General features: G+C 37.1%; 2 pseudogenes; one reads left to right on the forward strand and one right to left on the reverse strand.

Moving 5' to 3' along the window:
- The first annotated feature begins 6235 nt into the window (after positions 1–6235).
- On the forward strand, positions 6236–7457 carry LOC137938273 (uncharacterized; annotated as a pseudogene).
- A 1651-nt stretch (positions 7458–9108) lies between these two features.
- Positions 9109–9227, reverse strand: LOC137939643 (5S ribosomal RNA; annotated as a pseudogene).
- Positions 9228–22206: the final 12979 nt, after the last annotated feature.

A 22206-nucleotide genomic window follows, 5' to 3' on the forward strand; every position in this document is an offset into this window, starting at 1 on the left:
GAAATAGAACATGAGATGAAGAGCTGATATGAAAGAGTCATATATGACCAACCAAGAGAAAATAAGATGACTTTCCTAATGAAAGAGCCATATATGTCAGTGCTATTTAATAGAGGAAATGACCAACAAAGAGCTTAATTATTACCATTTAGAGGAATAATATTGGAGGAATGAAAACTCGGAATAGATAAAGTTTGAAGAATTACAAAATAAACAACAATGCTTACTAAAACATGCAATGAAACCAAAAATTGAATATTTACCCACGTAAATAAATTTAAACAAATAAATCAACATGTGAGTAGGCTTAGATTATAACACATAAACGATTTATATCACTTTATAATGGCATCATAAATTTATCTCTAAAGGAATTTTCTATTGTTGTTGACGACTAAAAAGTTTTTTTACATGTTTCTATCCAATCCAAATTAACCACTTAAATATAACAATTACCACGTGAGGTTAAATTATTATATTTCCATGGATATTCACAAATTTGTATGTCATTAACTTTATGTGACTAAAATTAATGTCACTAGACATTTTTCATAATTAAGAATGTTGTGGTTATTACTTAATTATTCAAATGTAAACCAAAATATGACATCAAAATAATTGACTAAAATTTATGCCAATTATTAATTTCTTATATTTAGGTCAATCATAATATGCATAGAAGATTAAGTATGCATAAACCCAAAATAAATTTTTATACAGATAAAAATTAACTAACACTTGCATATTAAACATTCATATATGCATATCCAATTTTTTAATCCATATGCACTAAAATGAAAAAGAATGAAAACTAAAATATTCTATTTTTCCTGTTATTTATATATGAATTAAATGTATCCATGATAACATTGGGCTTGGATGGGCCGTGAGCATGTTTGGTGCTCTTGCGCGTACAGTGGTGCGGGACAACCGGAGAGCACAATGTCGTGCTCCTGGCCTTGGCTGCACTCCAATGAGAGCACGGAACACTAGCGCACACAACATGGGACTCTGCTCTGTTCGCTCACGCCGCTCTCGGCTGCTCATAGCCAGGCGTCTCGTCCATTTGGGACTCTACTCACCATCCCCGCATCGCCATCTCCTTCCTCTGGTGCCATTGTTGTTGGTGTGCTTCCGACGAGCACAACATGTCGGTGTACATAGGCTTACTTTACAGCGTCTCTCTCTCGGTGCTCTGTGACTGCTCCTCTCAGCTGCGCTTCGACGTATTGTCTGGTGTTCATTGCCACCCATCGAAGCCTCTCAACCGAGAATCAGTTGTGCGCAATGCTGGTCTCCAGGTGACTGGAAGTGAGGAACGGGACCAACCGGGAGTCGGGAAGAAAATGCACACAAAATGTCGATGATTCGACACCAATGCACACAATGAGCCCCGTCGTTCGTCTCCCCACGTTGATGACACCCTCTGCAGACCCGAATGACAGTTGATGGCTGGCTATGGGCATTTTCTTCCCACGGGTGCATCTGTTCCCACAAACATGCTGGCACCTCCAGCGCACTAAGTGAAACCTACTCTGGCGCACCAGTGCAGTCATCTTGTCTGGCCGGGGATGCTGTTCAGAAACATCATTGCCTCTCCTAGACGCTGTCTAGCCGGGGAGCGCCAGCATGATTGAGATTCGCTAGGCACACAACGTATTGTCAGTCGCACGTGCCACCACTGGCTATCGAAGAAGCACTGGGCTCATAAGGCCTCATCTTAAGTCTACATCCCCCTGTACTCGAAAACGACACGTAAATTTTTATTTTTTATAAGGCAGAATAAAAACATAGACGACATTAAAAAAAATAATGGAATTTTAATCAAGATGAGAGATTCCAAATGTAAATCAGAATTTCTAAAACAGTATAAAATTCATAAAAATAAAATCGAAAACCCAAGATGCATACCTTCAATCATGGTAGACAAAATTTCAGGAATTTTCAGAGGAACGTCTTGTTTATCCAAACTCCCGTTTATGGATAAAACTCAGGCTTATTTCTTGTCCAAATCCCATTTAACGTACAATCCAAACTCAGGCTCACTATCCTTTTATCTATGGGAAACTACCTAATAATGGGTGAAACCTAAAAAAGGGAAACTATCAAAGGAGTCATGGGCCATTCTAAAAGGAGGAAGTGGAGGAAGAGTCATGAGATGCTTGGTAATGGGATTGTAGAGATAGTAATTGAGCTTGAGATTAGTGTGGATTTTCTTGCACTAAAAGATGACCCCATTGCATGAACCCATATTCTTGACGTTGTGATGTGAAGAGAAGACGAGGGAGTCTTGGAGCGTGAGTGCTCCTTTGTCATCCAAGCGACAAAACATACATTCACATATGAAGCCATAGTCGTAGTATTTTTGATAGACAAAACCGATGTCAATTGATTTGGCAGTGAAAGAAGCTAACTTTCGTGATCATATTCTGCCATTTCTTTAAAATCGCTTCACACTTGAGCTATCATTTCTTGGGCAGATGTGAAAGAATTTCAAGTGAGATGTCTTTGTTGAGGACTGTGGAGCCTGGTCCATTGCACATGACTTTGTTGTCGAAATAGAGACGGTGTGTGAACAGAGTCCCTCGCAGGAAGACTTCGTCTCTATTTCCAAAACAAGGACATTGCGCGTAGAGAGTCTTGCATTTCATTGTTTGTTCACTATTGAGAACAATCATAATTTGTCAAATTTTTTGTGATCTCTCGTTTGCTTAGACAAAGAGGGGGCGATGGCACATAGTATACATTGTGAAAAGATTTTTTGCGGGAAAAAGGTACGTCTATTATGCACTTTGGGCGATCGACCGGGAATAGCTGGTCTCCTCACTCTTGGCAAACCGCGTGTGCTCTTTCGTGAATTGCGTGGAGACTTGCGAGTGGGGGTGGAAACTGGAAAGTTGCAAAAAAGTATAGAAAATACAAGATTTAACTGGCACTCTATTGGCTCGATACCGTTGTCATTGCCACTGTCGGAGCTGTTGTACGACATTGCTGCCGTCACCGTTGCTAGTGTTGTAGGGCAGGACTTCCACTCTGTTTCCGAAATAGAAATAGAGTGTGAAAAAAAATCTCTCGGCAGAAGAGAGACTCAAGAAGAACGATGATGTTGCTATCGTCATTGCTGGAGTTACTATTCGTTGTAGTTGTCATTACTGCTGTTGCTGTTCGATATTGTTGTCAGAAGAATAAAGCCTAGGACTTATCGGAACAAAGAGGTTTACGGCACTCCCTCGAGATTTTGTATCGGTACTGTGTGTGCACTAGGAAGATGAAGCGGGGAGAAGTTTCGGTCTCGCCGAAACACGTTGAGATGACAAAGAGAGAAGACTCTCTCGGGTTGTATTTTTGGTGTGAGAAACAAACTGTATTGTGATTTTTCAACTAATCTATAAAATCCTCTACAGCTCCGGTGGACGTAGGCAATTTTTTGAATCACGTAAAATATTGTGTTGTGCATGATTACTTGTTAGTTGTCTTGTTGTCATCGATGATTTTTTCCTAAATATTGGTATCAGAGACGGAAGATTATAAGAAGTAAGAATGTGATCTTCAATGAGAAGATTGTGTACAAGGACAAGTCTGGTACCATTGCTGAAGCAACTCCTCAGGAGTCTGACTTTGTCAGACTGGATGGCCTACCAGAGGCCACAATGTAGTGCAAGGATGCGAGTGACGAGGAGAGTGGGTCCAGTGCTCCCACTCCTATTATTCTGCAGTCAAATCCAGAGTTGTCCACTCCTGTAGCTGCAATTCGCAAATCAGTAAGGACTAATCGTCTTTCACAACGTTTCTCACCTATTTTGAATTATATTTTGTTGACAGATGGTAGAGAACCACAAAGTTACAAAAGAAACCTTGCAAGGTGAATATTCTAGCAAGTGGGAGTTGGCCATGAAGGATCAGATGGATTCCTTGTTAGGGAATCAGACATGGGAGTTGACAAAACCTGCACTAGGGAAGAACCCTATTGATATGTTGACAAAGGGTGTTACTCCTAAGAAATTGAAGTTGTGCGCAGCTTTAGTTGGTCTTCTAGTATGAAGACAGGGGCAATGAGTTGCAGAGGTGGAGGATATCATGTTTGAGGAAGAGGGTGATCCGGTTGGTGTACCAGTCTCCAAGTGGGAGAATTGTTGAGGACTGTGGAGCCTGGTCCACTGCACACGAATTTGTTGCCGAATCAGAGACGGTGTGCGAATAGAGTCCCTCAGCATGAAGACTTCGTCTATGTTGCCGAAACAGAGACGTTGTGCATAGAGAGTCTCAGGAGGAAACTGCGACTCTGCTTGGGAGATAAAAACCCTCAGGGTTTTTGAACAGGGTCAGGGCAAAAAACCAAGAGTGATAGAGGAGCTCACGAAAAAATAGATAGGGGTTTTTTGGGAGACCTTCAGGCGACGCCGTGGTCAGGAGAAAAAGTGGTTAGAGGCTTGACGCCATTGCTGTCACCATTGTCGAAGCTGCAGTACGACGCTGTTGCCGGTGTTGTACGACAGGACTTCGATTCTGTTTATGAAATAGAAACAAAGTACGAAATAGAGTCTCTCAGTAGAAAGAGAGGCTCGAGAAGAACGATGATGTTGTAGTCGCCATAGCCGGTGTAACTGTTCGTTGCCATTGCCGTCGCCAGTACCGATGCTGCTGTTCGACACTGCTGTCAGAAGAACAGAGTCTGGGACTTACCAGAACAAAGAGGTTTAAGGAACTCCTTCGGGATTTCGTATCAGTGCCTCTGTGTGTGCCAGGAAGACGAAGCGAGGAGAAGTTTCGGTCTCGTCGAAAGTTGTAGAGACGAAATAGAGAGAAGACTCTCTCGGGTTGTATTTCTAGTGTGAGAAACAGACTGTATTGTGATTCTTTAACTTCTCTATAAAATCTTCTACATCTCCCATGGATGTAGGCAATTTGTAGAACCACGTAAAATATTGTGTCGTGCATGATTACTTGTTACTTGTCTTGTTGTCATCGACGATTTTTCCCTATCAGTTTTCGGGCAAGCTGACCTCCATTAAAACAATATAAGAGTAGTAGGTCGATCCCCAAGAAGCAAGAATAGAGCAAGATCCGACAACAAAGATGGAAAACATGGACTAAAGGAGGATGGTATGATCCGGCAATTCTACAAGGCAGAAGAGAGCAAGTCCTACCTCAGTAATATATAAACCAAAGAGGCTACCTGTTCTAGTCTGATTTGGAATCCTTGTTTCCCTAGAGTTACCTTTTACGTAATACTTGCTAAACATGGAGCTCTAATTTCCTTCCTTGATATTTCGCTGACTGGAGATTTCATAGTTGATAGTTTTAAGTCATGATGTAGTACTAGCGCCAGTATTTTGAATTTTTGTCATCTATTGATGCACCTTGTTGTGCTATGGAGAAAAAGTTAAAGGATCGATTGAAAAAAGTTTAAAATTATGCAATTGAAACATAAATCTCAATAACTAAAATTATATTTTAATCGTCAACATTCAAAAGAAGAAATTCATTAAATATTACTTTGAATTGTTGTAGCTTTAAAATTTTTATGTAATTATTAGATAGATTAATTAAATATTACTTTATAGGTGGGGTACCATTGCACAAAAGTAAAATTTTCTCACAAAAATTATAGAATTGAATTGATCAAAATTTGAAATTTTAGTGGTTTTAAGAAATTCTCACTCAATATGCCCTACATGAAGGTTGTTGTTGTTCAATCTAATTACACCCAATTAGCAACTCATGTAATAAGAAGGATTTTCTGGAAAATTATTATTATTTTTATTATATTTCAAGGAATTGTACTCGAATATTGGATTTCAAATTTTTATTTACCTGAATAATTACTTTTTAAACTTATTTCCCAAATTATCTGATTTCAACCTTTGGAATCGTCATGGGATTCGTCAACTTCCCACGTTAGTAAAGCTTGTCCATATAGCACCATGCTAGCCCATCCTTTAAAACCTAAAATTCTTCCTTTCCCCATTAAAACCCAAAATTCCTCCTTTCCCCATTAAAACCAAATTTTGCACACATAGGACAGGTTTTATAGAAATTTTGTGAAGTAAAGGTCTTATAGAAGAATTCTAAGTTCTGTAAGTAAAGCATATTGGTTCATGCTGTTTTTTTTACTCTTTAAGTATTTTGTTTGTTCCAATTCGCTTCTCATTGTTTTCTCTGGAAAAGGTGAGTCTGCCAATGATAACTGTCGTGACTTTCTTGGAAATCTTCTTTCACGTAGCTTGCTAATCAGATGGAACCCGACACTGTTCTTTCCTCCAAAAACCCGAGACCCCCTCCTAAGCGTTTGTTTCTTCAGAAATCAAGTCCCTGATTCGATTCTTAACAATCCTTCCCTCGATACTGTAGTTTCCCTGCTCCCCTCAAATTATAACTTCGAAATTCATAAATCAATATGGTGAATTGTATCTTCCTGCACCAAAAGGATCGCCCTTCAATTCCTCGATGGTCTCCTCTTGTACTCACTTGTTCTTTCCGACATTTTTGAAACCTTTGCTTCTGTTGATGAATGCATTATTCTAGTTGACGTCACATATGGGGTATGATGCTGTGTGGATGATTTTTCTGGATCTTTTGATCCATTACGGGCATAGCTGTTTAGTCCCAATAGATTACACCAAAATCCCTGCTTTATATGTTTTTCGTTGAAATAAAAATTGATGTAGACCATATCATTAATAAAATTAAAGCATTTTTTTGTGACAAAAAGATTGCAGTGGCAGGGACCATCCAATTCTCAGCAATTGTGAGAGCTGTTAAATCTGCTTTAGTTGACTCTAGTATTGATTTCATTGTTTCACAGTCTAAACTTTTGTCTTCAGCGGAAGTGCATCTACTACATGTCCTAATAGTGTTGCAGTTGATGTTTTTGTATTTGTTGTAGATGGTAGATTCCATCTAGAGGCATTTATGATAGCAAACCCCCATATTAGGGCATTTCGATATGATCCATATCTCAAAGTTTTCTTCTTGGAAGAATATGATCTCAATGGGATGAAAGAAGCTCAGAAAAAAAAAATATTGAATGCAAGGAAAGCTAAGTCTTGGGGTATTGTGGTTGGGCAACCTATTCCCTATATTCACCTATTTGACCAAGAGATCGAGTATTTTGTTGTCTTCTTCGAAGATCCAAATGTTATAATATCGAGCAATTTGTGGTGTTCTTACAGCCATTTATAATCTAAATCCGAGATGGTCCTCATCAAACCACAAAAAATAAAATACCATGTGGGGGATATTTAAACACTTGAATCTCCTCTCCACATGGCAAAATCATTCTACATCACTTCAAAAATTTTCAACAACATTCTAAACATTTCAAGATTAACCAAACTATTTCCATTGTAGATAAACTAAACAGTGCAAAAACACACATATCAAGTCCAAATTCACCGAACATCCATGGTAGAGCCCCATATGATTTCGCAGTCATTACAAATTGTACCTCTCAGTGATGGGCGGTCGGGTTTCGTTGGCTAATGGACGCCTGTGTAGGCGACTCAGCATTGTTTGAACTGGACTCAACACCCCAAACCCTAAACTCTGTTGACCCTAAACCCTAATTCTAGAACCATAACCTCAACCCTAATTCTAGAACCATAACCTAAACCCTAATTCTAGAACCATAACCTAAACCCTAAAACCTAACCTTAAAAACCCTAAAAGCCCTAAAACCCAAAAACTGAGAACCCTAAAAAAATTTTAAAAAAACCTAAACCCTAAAAATACAATAAACCCTAACCCTAATCCCGAAATTAAACCCTACGAAGAAAAAATTGAACCATAAACCCCAACCCTAAATCCCACAATTAAGCAACAATTAATACACATTACGCACAAAATTTAAAATTAAATCAAATACAAAACTAAAATAATAAAAAAAAGTCAGAGTATAGGCATACCTTCTTAAATTTTGGAAAACCGTAGTCGAAGGGTGAAATCGAAGCCGAATCGAAGTAGAATTAAAGAAATTGATGCTGAAATGTCAAAAATCAAAGAAAATCAAAATTGAAATGGGGGAAATCAAACAAAATCGGGAGGTATTTTGGGCGAATAGGGAATAGCTACAGGAAGAAGGGAGTGGGAGGCCGAGAGGACATTCACAACGAGAGGGAGAAGGGAGAAGGGAGATGGAGGACGAGAGGGAGGAAAAAAATTTCGGAGGAAGAAGAGACGTGAGAAGAATTAGACCGAGAGAGCGAAGAGTGCAGAAGAGAGACTGAAAAGAAAAAATTCAATGAGGGTTCGAGGCATCCTGCCCGTTTCATCCAAATGATTCTCAATATACTGCGGAATCCGGATTCTCAAAATTAAACTGTAGAGATGATTTTTGGGTTCTTTTGATTCATCAACAAGAATCATGCGCTGGTGCTCCACTAATGATGTCAGGTGATGAATTGAGTAACTGAAGTTCATCACCAGCGTGAGTTGACTAACCTCTCCTATTAGAACTGATGTCAATTACTTTGTGTGTGGTTTTCCTAGAGTGAGCACAAAGGTGATCTGAAATTACTCAGCATTAACATCCTATATGCTTAAAATTCAATCTTCTTCATGTCTGAAAACTATTTTCTGAGTTGATGGGTTAGTGCATTGGAAAAAGAGAATAGAAACTGATTCTTATTACATTAACTGAAATTGCAAAAATGTTTTAGCTTGCTTATCTTGCTCAATTTTTTTTCTTTCTACCACAAAATGCCAAATTTTATTTATCGCACCCGTTTGTGTTACCCTCTCCATCCTACCAATCCCTTCCATGGCTTCCCTCTTCCCCCGTGTTCTGTCGGTCTTTTCCACATTCTTTCCATAAAATAAAATAAAAAATTAAAATCTTAAAAAAAAATCGAGATATAAAAAATTAAAAAGGAGCGCTATGTGATTGGATTAAAGAAATAAAACGTTCTTCCACCGTGTCAAAACTTAACCGAACTACATTAATAATGGAAAACAAAGCAAAATCATAGTTTTTTCCCTCATCTCTTCTACCCGAACATTTTGAACCGTTAAAAAAGAAAACAAACTATATATAAAAATACGTTTTGTTGCCCCTAACCGCAACATTACGAGGGAGAAATTAGTAGGTGGCAAAGGAAAAAAAGGTAAAAATGGGTGCAACAAGAGGACTTCTTAGGAGGTCACCCATCCAAGTACTGCAGTCACCAAAACAAGTTTAACTTTGGAGTTTTGATGGGATTCAGTGCATTAGTGTTGGTATGATCTCACCCGTTTGTGTTTCCCTCTCCATCGTACCAATCCCTTCCGCAGCTTCCCCTCCCCCCATATTTTTCCGGTCTTTTCCACATTCCTTACATAAAATATAATAAAAAATTAAAATCTTCAGCAAAAATCAGGACATAAAAAATTAAAAGCGTTATGTCATTGGCTTAAAGAATAAAACATTCATCGTCCGTGTTGAAACTGAACAAAACTACATTAATAACGAAAACCAAAACAAAATAGTACTTTTTTTCTTTTCTCCCCCTCTTCTCTTCTACCCAAACGTTTTGAATCGTTAAAAAAGAAAACAAACTATATCTACAAATATGTTTTGCCACCCCTAACCGTAGCATTACGAAGGAGAAATTAGCTAGTGGCAAAGGAAAAATGGGAAAAAACGGGTGCTACACAAGAATTGCCTAGGAGGTCAACCATCCTAGGTCTAGTCTCATCCAAGCGCACTTAACTTCTGAGGTCAGATGGGATCTGGTGCATTGGTGCTACTATGTTCGCACTCATTTGTGTTACCCTCTCCATGCTACCAATCCCTTCCCCGACTTCACTATACCCCCGATGTTTTGTAGGTCTTTTCCACACTCCCTACATAAAATAAAATAAAAATTATAATCTTATGCAAAAATTGAGATATAAAAAATAAAAAGGGAGTGCCATTTTGTTGCGTTAAAGAATAAAACATTGATCGTCCATGTCGAAAGTGTAGCGAACTGCATTAATAAAGAAAAACTAAACAAAATCATACTTTTTTTCTTTTTTTCGCCTCTTCTCTTCTACCCAAAAGTTTCAAACCATTTAAAAAGAAAATAAACTATATATACAAATGTGTTTTGTCACCCCCTAAACGCAGCAATGCGATGGAGAAATTAGCTGGTGGCAGTGGAAAATAGGGCAAAAAGGGGTGCAACACGAAGACTTCTCAGGAAGTCACCCATCCTAATTATATAACTAGAATGTGTTTAATTAATTAGATAAGTAAGTTATTACTACTTTTTCTATTAAATAATTGATTATTTATTACATTAAATAGGTCACTTGGCCGATTAATTAGCTTATATCATCGGGTATTTAATTATTTCTTACTTAATCAGTAATTATATGATTAGTTAATACATAATGTAATTAATTAATTAGTATTAGCTATGATCAAGATAGTTATGTATTACATTAAATGTGTTATTTAATTAATCCCGACCCAACCCTTGCCCCCCACCCAGGCGTGGGTGAGGATATAGGTGATGTGCGTGGGTGAGCCACATAGGCAAGGCACGTGTGTAGGTGAATGGCACGCATGCATTCAAGCTGTAGAGGTTGGCTATCAATTTCTTTGTCTCTTTTAAAATTTAAATTTTAACTCGGATCGATTCAAATGCTCTTGAATTATATTTTATGAGCTTATTTAGGAATTTGTGACAATGCCAAGTTTGAATTTAAATAAAGGGGTAAACCTCGTACTTAGGTGGGAAGATCATACTAATCCATGTAAGATGAAGGGATAAGGATTCTTATCCCTAGTTTGCATATAAGCAGGCTTTGTAACCACAAGTGTAAACCATCTTCATTTTGTGCAAAGAAGTTTCCCTTATTTTCAAAGCTCTTTTTTTTGTTCTTTTAAGTTATTTCTTCTTCATTTGGGAGGCAAACTAGCCTTCTTTCATCATAGTAAGTAAGGCCATATGTTGGGATTCGAAGAGTGACCATGAGGAAAGATTGTTTTGCTCAAAGGCCATATGAATATGATACTACAATTAACTCCAACTAATTTTCTAGTTAAACTCCATGGTGCATTCCCCCTTTCTCCAAGGTATATCTCCATTGTATTTAATTTATTATTAAAATTCTACTAATTTTTTTGGGTCAATTGTTTAGTCAAACTCTTGTGGTCAACATTTTTAGTCAATTTTGTGCTCCATTGGATAGTTACTATTTTGGTTAATTTTTTGTTATCATTCTACTTCTTTTGTCACTTTCTTGGTATAAAACAATGGTCACTTTTGTTAGTCCTCTAGAAATTCTAAAATTTTGAAATAGGTAATGAAATTTCTTGTATTTTTTTTATCACTTCAGAGCATTGGCTATACTTCCTACATAGAACAAGAGTGCACCCAATAGTTAGAGTGAGTTAAGTTTTTTTATTCACCAAAGTAGTATATTTTTGTGAGCTACCATTAAAATTGTGAATACCCTTTCTTTTTTTCATGCACTAAAATTGGGCATGTCTGCCTTTGAAATTGAAAGGAGTCTTTTTTCAAACATATACCATTTTGAAAGGAATATGGAGTTTTATCGTTTGGCTAGAGTGATGCTTTCCTCTCTCATATTTGCTATGTACAATTTGGGCCTCTTTAAAAGGAAAGGGTCACTTAATGGAGAGAAGTAGAAGGAGAAGTTCAAAAGAAGAGGTGTTGAGAAGTAGTGGTGGTAAATTATTTTTTAGAAATAAAGAACATCTAAGTAAGGAGGAGGATAGAGATGAAAATTTCTTTTCATGCAAAGGTTAGGAACTCCAATTTGAGAGGAGTGTTGAAGAAGCAAATATGGAAGAGTCTAATATGATTTTCATGGTAAAGGAGTCTCGTGGTGGAAGAATTAGTATGAAAAGTCTTATTTGAGTCTCATGGGAAAGAATCTTACATAAGAAATCTTTTGATTCTATCAGTTTTTTGTAATAGTGATTTACTTTGTTTCGTATTTGGAGTTTTATTCAAGTTGTAAGTGGAACATGGGTAGGTTTAATTTTATTTTGATTCTGTGAGTTTTCTTTATTATAAATAGAGAAACAATGTACTCATTATACAATCAATTAATTGTTTTCTCTCTTAATATTTTAAGAATCAATTCCTATGCCTAATATTTTTAATGACTCAAATAAAACATAGTATAAAAATAAGATATCCAATTATAACTTCATAACATGAACTAAAAGCATGGTTCTCCTCATTTGTGCTAATTTAACTCATGACATTACCAAAGGATTTCATAAAGAACAACAAATTGAATAACCAAAAACGTGTCAATACTTTATCAACTAGAGTCTAATACGTTAATCTTATAAAAAATAAATAGAACATGAGATGAAGAGCTGATATGAAAGAGTCATATATGACCAACCAAGAGAAAATGTGATGACTTTGCTAATGAAAGAGTCATATATGTCAGTGCTATTTAATAGAAGAAATGACCAACAAAGAGCTTAATTATTACCATTTAAAGGAATAATATTGGAGGAATCAAAATTCGGAACATATAAAATTTGAAGAATAACAAAATAAACAACAATGCTTACTAAAACATACAATGGAATAGTAAATTGAATATTTACCCACGTAAATAAATTTAAACAAATAAATCAACATGTGATTAGGCTTAGATTATAACACATAAACGATTTATATCACTTTATAATGGCATCATAATTTATCTCTAAAGGAATTTTCTATTGTTGTGGGCGACTAACCAATTGTTTTAAATGTTTCTATCCAATCCAAATTAATCACTTAAATATAACAATTACTACGTGAGATTAAATTATAAGCTTTCCATGGTTATTCTCAAGTTTGTATGTCATTAACTTTATGTGACTAAACAAAATGTCACTAGACATTTTTCATAATTAAGAATGTTGTGGTTATTACTTAATTATTCAAATGTAAACCAAAGTATTCGATCAAAATAATTGACTAAAATTTATGCCAATTATTAATTTCTTATATTTAGGTCAATCATAACATGCATAGAAGATTAAGTATGCATAAAAACGAAATAAATTTTTATGCAGATAAAAATTAACTAACACATGCATATTAAACATTCATATATGCATTTCCAATTATTTAATCCATATGTACTAAAATGAAAAAGAATGAAAACTAAAATATTCTATTTTTCCTGTTATTTATATATGAATTAAATGTATCGAATGATAACATTGGGCTTGGATGGGCCATGAGCACGTTTGGTGCTCTTGCGCGTATAGTGGTGTGGGACAGCCGGTGAGCATGATGTCGTGCTCCTGGCCTTGGCTGCGCTCCAATGAGAGCACGGAACACTGGCGCACAAAGCACAGGTCTCTGCTATGTTCGCTCGTGCTGCTCTCGGCTGCTCATAGTCAGGCGTCTCATCAGTTCAAAACGCCGCTGTCTCCTTCCTCTGGTGCTATTGTCTCCGGTGTGCGTCCGACGAGTGAAACACGTCGATGTACACAAGCTTCCATTACAACGTCTCTTTCTCTTGGTGCTTTGTGACTGCTCCTCTTGGCTGCGCTTCGACGCAAATTCTGGTGTTCATTGCCACCCACCGAAGCAATGTTTCTCGATCGAGAATCAGTTATGTACAACGCCGGTCTCCAGGCGACTGAAAGTGAGGAACGGGACCAACTGGGAGTCAGGAAGAAAATGCGCACAAAACGTCAATGGTTCGATGCCAGCGCACACAATGAGCCCCGTCGTTCGACTCACCTCGTCGACGATCCCCTATGCAGACCCGGACGACGGCTGATGACTTGCTGTGGGCATTTTCTTCCCTCAGGAGCATTTGTTCCCACAAACATGCCGGCACCTCCAGCGCACTAAGTGCAACCTACTCTGACGCACCAGTGCAGTCATCCTATCTGGTCGGGAACGCTGTTCGGAAACATCATTGCCTCTCTTGGACGTTGTCTAACCAGGGAGCGCCAACGTGATTGAGATCCAATAGGCACACAATGTATTGATAGTCGCATGTGCCACCACTGGTGATTGAAGAAGCGCTGGGCTCATAAGGCCTCATCGTAAGGCTACATCCTCCTCTACTCTAAAACGACATGTAAATTTTTATTTTTTTTACGGCAGAATAAAAGCATAGGCAATATTTTACAAAAATAAATAAATAATGGAATTTTAATCAAGATGAGAGATTCCAAATGAAAATCAGAATTTCTAAAGCAATATAAAATTTGTAAAAAGAAAATCGGAAACCCAAGATGCATACCTTCAGTCATGGTAGACAAAATTCTAGGAATTTGCTAAGAAACCCTTTGATGGAGAAGACTCAGGCTTATTTCTTGACCAAATCCCATTTAACGTATAATCCAAACTTAGGCTCACTATCCTTACATCTATGGGAAACTACCTAATAATTGGTTAAACCTAAAAAATGGAAACAACTATCAAAGGGGTCATGGGCCATTCTTAAAGAAGGGAGTGGAGGAAGAGTCATGAGATACATGGTAATGGGATTGTAGAGATAGTAACTGAGCTTGAGATTAGTGTGGATTTTCTTGCACTAGAAGATGACCCCATTGCATGAACCCATATTCTTGATGTTCTGATGTGAAGGGAAGATGAGGGAGTCTTGGAGCGTGAGTGCTCCTTTGTCGTCCAAGCGACAAAACATACATTCACGTATGAAACCATAGTTGTAGTATTTGAGATAGACTAAACCGAAGTCAATTGATTTGGCAGTGAAAGAAGCTAACTTTCTTGATCATATTATGTCATTTCTTTAAAATAGCTTCACACTTGAGCCGTCATTTCTTGGGTAGACGTGAAATTTTTTTGAGTGAGATGTCTTTGTTGAGGACTATGGAGTCTGGTCCACTGCACATGACTCTGTTGCCGAAATAGAGATGGTGTACGAACAGAGTCCCTCAATCGGAAGACTTCGTCTCTATTGCTGAAACAGGGACGTTACACGTAGAGAGTCTCGTATTTCATTGTTTGTTCACTATTTAGAATAATCATAATTTGTTTTATTTTTTTTGATTTCTCATTTGCTTAGACAAAGAGGGGGCGAGGGCACATAGAATACATTTTGAAAAGATTTTTGGCGGGAACAAGGTAAGTCTGTTACGCACTTTGGGCAGTCGACCGGAAATGGCAAGTCTCCTCATTGTTGGCAAACTGCATGTGCTCTTTCATGAACTGCATGGCGACTTTAGAGTTGGGGTGGAAACTGGAAAGTGGCAAAAAAGTATAGAAAAGGCAAGATTTAACAGGCACTCTGTTGGTTGGACGCCGTTGCAGTCGTCGATGCCGAAGCGGCTGTGCGATGCTGCTGGCGTCGCCGTTGCCAGTGCTGTAGGGCGGGACTTCAACTCTGTTTCCGAAATAGAAACAGAGTACGAAACAGAGACTCTCGGCATAAAGAGAGACTCAAGAAGAATGACTATGTTGCCTTCGCCATTGCAGGAGTTATCGTTCGTTGCCGTTGTTGTCGCCGTTACCGGTGCTGCTATTCGATGTTGTAGTCGGAAGAACAGAGTCTAGGACTTACTGGAACTAAGAGGTTTACAGAACTCCCTCCGGATTTTGTATCGGTGCCTGTGTGTGCGCTAGGAAGACGAAGCGGGGAGAAGTTTCGGTCTCACCAAAACTCATTGAGACAACATACTTTATTGTGATTCTTCAACTGATCAATAAAATCCTATACAGCTCCAATGGACGTAGGCAATTTGCCGAACCACGTAAAATATTGTGTCGTGCATGATTACTTGTTACTTGTCTTGTTGTCATCGATGATTTTTTTCCTAAAAACTGGTATAAGAGCCGAAAGATTATAAGAAGCAAGAATATGATATTCAATGAGAAGATTGTATACAAGGACAAGTCCAATACAGTTGCTAAAGCAGCTCCTCCGGAGTCCGACTTTGTCAGATTGGTTGACCTACCAGAGGCCACAGTGCAGTGTAGAGATGCTAGTGACGGGGAGAGTAGGTCTAGTGCACCCGAAGTGAGTTTAAACACCTTATACTTGGTGTGAGTCCTTCATTTCCCATTACTAGCACTAGTTTGCAGCTTCTTCCAGCATACCAATTTTCTTGTATGTATCTATCAATATATCAAACACAAGAGGGTTGGATTCTTTAGTCTTTATAGCTATATAAGATTGAGTTCGCAATAGCATCCACATGTGACTTGCCCAAGTGGGTGGCAATCATTTGCTCTAAGATACCATTTACAGGACCAAACAAACAGGCGTTACATAGATTTACAGCAAGTGTTGAAAAAGAAGTTAATGTTTGTGGGAGACCCATTTGAGACTGGGACCAGTGGAAGAAACTCAAGAGGAGTTTCAGGTCATTTACCTGTTTTTGGCGAAGGACACATTGTATCATTTCCGGGTTTAACTTTCTTGGAATGTCTGAGGTCATGAGAAGCTGCCAATTGTTGTGTTGGAGGAGACTGATGATTCTCTCTGCAAAATGTTCGTCATTGCGGAGTGCATCCTTAGCGCCTTGTAATGTGGAAAAGCGTAAAGGCTTGAATGAATGTGGACATCTTGAGGTAGCGATGCAGGCAGGGTTAGTCGGGAACAACAAGTGCCCTGAAGGTCTCATCATTTTCCACTACCTCTAGTAGAGAAAAAATGAGCTCTCAGGTGGAGTAAATTTTCCTAGAGGGATAACATTTCTTCAGGTTTACACCGGCAGCAAGTCCCCCACTTACCCCCTCACTCGACTTATAGCCACTTATGAAAGTTAATTATACAGTGCCCTTACGCAACCATATAAATCACTATTGATTGGTCCATCGTTTAACTCTGATCTGCTGAAACAATCCAGGAAACTATAAAAAGAAATTTTGATAAGAGTTTTGTGAAATACAAAGAGGACAGGAACAGTACAAACAAGGTGAAAAGAAAGCTGTCTTGCGATAATTCGAACATTGGCCATCGTAGAAACCAAGCCTGGAATGACCGAAGTAGATAACGGTTTCAAATTCTATGCTTTGCTCAACGATCAGAATAATCGACTAGAAATTTCAAGTTTTGCTTAAATGCCAATCACACAAGACACTTGCTCGGCCCAGACGTCGAACTTTTCTCCTTGAAATTTGTTCGGCAACAGCAAGCTTCTCTCATAGCTTTTAACATTCGAAGTGTGTTTGGACCTTTGTCGACGTCAATGATTTTTTGGAAGCCTCAACGCTATGTCTTATACTTTGTTCCTATGCGAATTAGCTTGTCACAAGAACGGAGTTTTTAGACCGGTCGTCTTTGAAAGACGAGTTTTTTTTAGGGATTTCACATCAATTTGTAAGGATTGAACCAGACCTAATCTTACCCGGTCCAATTACTATAGGACCAACGGATCCGGTCCGATTCTGCCAGCACTGATCCATGTGGCTGTCTGCCTAACGGCACTTTCGGCTTCCATCCAGAAACGGTTGCTAACACAACAACATCTGTCACGCCCCGTTGTCAGGTTTGTGACAACCAATTTCTTAATGTCTTACAAGTTACAACTAATTTTCAGGTTTGTTACAACCAATTTTAGGAGCACATTCAATGAATACATTGTTTGTTATAGTCATAAATGTGTAAACAAGAGTTATATAAAGTAGGAGAGACTTAAGAACAATGAGAGGAGGGGAAAAAGAATCAAGAGTGTTTTGTCTTTCCTTCATCTTCTTCTTCTTTTGCGTTTTTGTAGAGAATTGCAGTGAAGAAAAGGAACATCATAGCTGTTCAAAGTTGTCTAAAATTTTCATTTTGTTGTGATATTTTTGCCTTATCTTTTTTATTATGAGATTAAGGGAAACTGAAAACTCAAGTTTTTATTTAAGAAAAAAGTATACATCTAAAAAGGATATGCACAAATGTAGAGAAAGATAATTCCAAAAGGTATTTTTAATTTTATTTTGGGATTGTAAACTCTTTTCAGTTTTTATATACTAGGTTTTGCAATCATTGGGAAAAGGGAGAGGCGGGGAATTTTTAACTGAGTGTTGACCCCCAACCATAAGTCTTTTCTTACAAAAATATAGCCCATTACGCATGATTGACCGATAAATCACTTTACAATCATCTATGATTGTTAGGTCAGTATTTTTTAAATTGCTTAAATAATGACTTGTTTGACTCGGGTAAATATCCCAATGCACATTCACTTGAGAATTTAATGTGCGTTTGTTATTCTCTTTAAAAGGTTTGGATCCATAGGTCATTTGGATTTTTAACATGTTTCAACCAGGTATATCCTCTTTAAAAAACGTTAGGATCAATTAGAAATCCCTTTCTTATAAACTCAGCATTATTAGGGTTGAACTAGTGGAGTTTCCCAAACTTGGATAAAAAAGCTTTTGTGTTCATTTGTGGCGTGTCAATAAATTTTCTTTACTTACATTTGTTATTGTTTTAATTTTATTTCCAAACATAAACTCTAAAATTTTCATTTTGTAGTGATCTATTTTCGTGATCTATTTTCGTTATCTTTTTTTGTTTATAAGAGAAAGGGAAACATTGATATTTGAAGCTTTTTTTTTTATTTTTTTCTTTAATGGCGCTTTTTTAAATCATTTGAACTCCATTAAAGTTCGTCTGGTTGCTTGTCATAGATAAACACTAAGGAGTCTTGAAAAGAATTTTACTGAGGCTCCGCTACTACCTGAGATATTGACAAGTAGAACTATCCAGTTTTTCAAATTGAAATGCTCAACCCAACCAGTCTAGAGGATGAACTGGTTGGGTTGAGCATTCAATTTGACAAACGTGATGGTTCAATTTAGCAGCTGACTGGGTTGAGCATTCAATTTGAAAAACTTGAGTTCAAGTGGTTTACATCCCTGGATAGATCGAAGAAGAAGTCGAGGTCAAGAATGAGCATCTTGGTAGCTTCATTCAAGGAGGGATGTCTTTGAAAATTGGCTTGTCAGATACTCGACCCTTCTACTCATGACTCTTCAGGTTTGGCTTACTTATCTCCATCTCTTCAGGCAAAGATAATCAATCTTTACTACTTTCATTTTTTAGAGATTTGAGTCTCTTGAAATCATAATGACACTTCTCCATGCATCAGGTTAAGTTCAGTGAATTTATTCACCCCCACCTGATATCATCATCATCTGTCGAGTCAGAGTGCCTTACTCTTCCACTCAAATCAAGCACAAAATCTCCAATTCCTTCTTTAACAAATTCAATCCATTCTATGAGATCAGATGAGTATTTGTCATCGAGACAAAAGAATAGGCGAAACTTCTTAATCTTGTCAAGAGTATGGAGTTTTAGAAGTTGGTATGCAACTTGTACATCATGTGCCTTCTTTAAATTTGTTGTGAACTCCTTGTCATGTCTAGAATAGTGTTGTAAATTCATAGGGATTTCCACATGTTTATCCATTGTCTAGACAGAATTGATGTCATCATTGCACACTTCAATGGAAGAAAAGAGAGTATGTGGTGAATAATATTTTCTAGTAGCTTGGTGATACTGTTAGTCTTCTCAGTGAAGTTTCTCTTATGCTGAAAGTCCATTGACTAACTTTTTGTTTGTTACTCACTGCTATTTGTGATATGAAATAACTAAAAGAGTATTATGTTAGTCAATCTATTTTTTGGGAAAAAACTTGAGTTCAAGTGGACTACATCCCTGAATAGTTCGAAGTAGAAGTCGAGGTCAAGGGTGTGCGTCTCAGTAGCTTCATCCAGGGAGGGGATGTCGCTAAAAATGGGTTTGTCACAAAGTTGACCCTTGTACCCAAGACGCTTCAGGTTCGGCTTAATTATCTCCATCTCTTCAACCGAAGATGATCAAACTTCACTGCTTTCATTTTTTAGGGATTTGAGACCCTTGAAATCTTAATGAGGCTCCTTTATGTATCAGGTAAAGTTGAGCAAAGATATTGATGGACGAGAGAACAAACAATCCGGTTTTCTAAATTTCTTCGTCCATCGAATATCATCAAGTTCAAGCTACTAAACTCCTATGGCAGACAAATCAATCAATCTCATGTGATCAAATGAGTAGCTCTCACGAAGATAAAAAAAATGAATATTCTATTGGTGTTGTTTTTTATACGAAATCAATATTCTGTAACTCTCCTAATTCTCAATAAAATTGAAAAGATGTTTTCAGTGTATAGTAATGAATCTTCTCTGGGGTTAATATTTATTCTATAATTTGTCTCCTCAACAAGATTGTTTGCTGCATTGAAGAGATGATATTTATTCCTATTTTACTAACCGGTAATCCAATATATAAATGATCTACAGATTAAGGTATATCTAGTCTGATAAAATAGTCGGATTTTTTCACCCTTATTCTTAATTTTAACTGCTTTTACTTAGTTCATATTGTTTTTAATTAATTCAAAATTTAAGGTCAATTTTGTAGATTATGTTCACAATGAACAATAGCATTCGTATAAGCAATTACAAACAAAGTACATATAGGATTTTTAGGGTGGTTTGTAGTCCTTCTAGCCGATTGCTAGTCCACCCCCTAAGATGTTTTATAATCTTAAGGAACCACTAATGTTGGCTTTGCCCAAAAATATATAAAGCTAATCACCTCTAAGGCCCAAAAATGTTGGCTTTGCCTAAAAATATATACAACCAACTCACAATGGCACTCCCTTAGATTTAACACCTAATGAGGCATAGATTTAACACCTAATGAGGCATACATGCCTAGATCCACAAAGAGATTTTCCATCAATTCACTAGGCTATGCAAGCTTAGACGAACATAGATATTTTCATCCACTTACTAGGCACACCAATCTAGACCCATAAAGAGATTTTTAGCATCGCCTACCTACACAGCGTCTTATGACTCAAACAACATCAAACACACCTTCCCACCTTCAACTCCTCAACCACAATAATTTATCTTAAATAAATTTGGGGTGAGGATGGTCTTACCTAAGGAAGGTTTGACCCAATTGTAAGCATTACTTGCTTACCATATAACCCAATATTAATTATCCCCCAATAGGCAAATTTTATCAATCTAGGTACAAACAAATAGGTACATCTATCCTCGGTACCTATCCAATGTAATTAGTAGTTTAAAATATTTAGTAACTTTATTTTAAAATGAAAATAACTCATAATAGTCATTTATTATTTTATTTGAAAATATAGGCAGCTCAAGATGTGTTGATTTGAAAATATCAGCTCAATTTAAATATGAGATTGTCTTTTCAAGTTGGGGAACGTATTCAATTCAACTCAAAAGTAATAAATTTCAAACTATAGCCCATAAGTAGCATTATAAATTATAGTGAATGATTTTTCAAAGTGTACTTAGCACTAGTTCACAATACACTTGGATTTGAAATGTTATCCCAAAGTTTAAATACTTAGTAAAAACCATTTCAAATGCCCCAATAAAATGACATACAAGCATGCATTAATATGATTTAAAAATACAAGAGGTTGTAAACGTAATTTCAAATGGTTGTCAATAACACAACTACACACAATGCAATGGTTGAATCAAATATGGTCTTAAAATCACTTAGCACATGTTCAATTAACTGATATCTAAGTATTCAATTAAACAACACATAAATACTTAACTCAATAAAAAAACTATCAAAATTGACTTCCTTTTTAAGTTTTAAAGGAGCCAAAAACTTCTTAAATCATGTGCAAGAGCTTAGGAGGCTTGGTTTTCTCTGTCAGAGAGAGAATTTCGTTGGAGGCATGTTTGGGTTAAATAGCAAATTCTCCAACATTTAGCAAAAGAGGGTGAAAACAAGGTCTAAAAATTATGAAAAAATAATCATTAGTTCCTATTTGGCTACCGAACATATTATACGTTACTTACATGATTTGGAAACATACAATTTTTGGATTTGGACCTGATATTCAAGAAATTGAATTTCTAATATCAGGAAATTGAATTTCTACAACATGGGCTCCACACCTTTTTCTTCTAATAGCTTGATTATGTAGTCAAATCCTACCAAGAGTTTGAATCCTCTCCGCTCCAGGGTTTGACTCCTCTTGCTTTTGCACCTTATAAGGGTCGATTTATTGTTTTATTTCAAAACTTTTTGTTGCATAGAGTCAAATCCTTTTTTGTTTTCTTTTTTCTTTTTACTCAGATGGGGTGCATTCCTTCCATGTTGTTGACTCTTACTATATGTACTTTAGTACAATGATCGACTCCCATTGCGGTTTTGCTCTCTCCATAATGACATGAGGTCAACTCCTTCCATATGGGTCCACTCTTCTTGCTCTGTTTTCACCACATGCTTGACTCCTTAATT

The sequence above is a fragment of the Aristolochia californica genome, unplaced genomic scaffold (assembly GCF_029961685.1).
Source record: "Aristolochia californica isolate CCGP_79_NKW_82.1479 unplaced genomic scaffold, dmAriCali1.0.hap1 SCAF_8, whole genome shotgun sequence".
NCBI classification, from domain to species: Eukaryota; Viridiplantae; Streptophyta; class Magnoliopsida; order Piperales; family Aristolochiaceae; genus Aristolochia; species Aristolochia californica.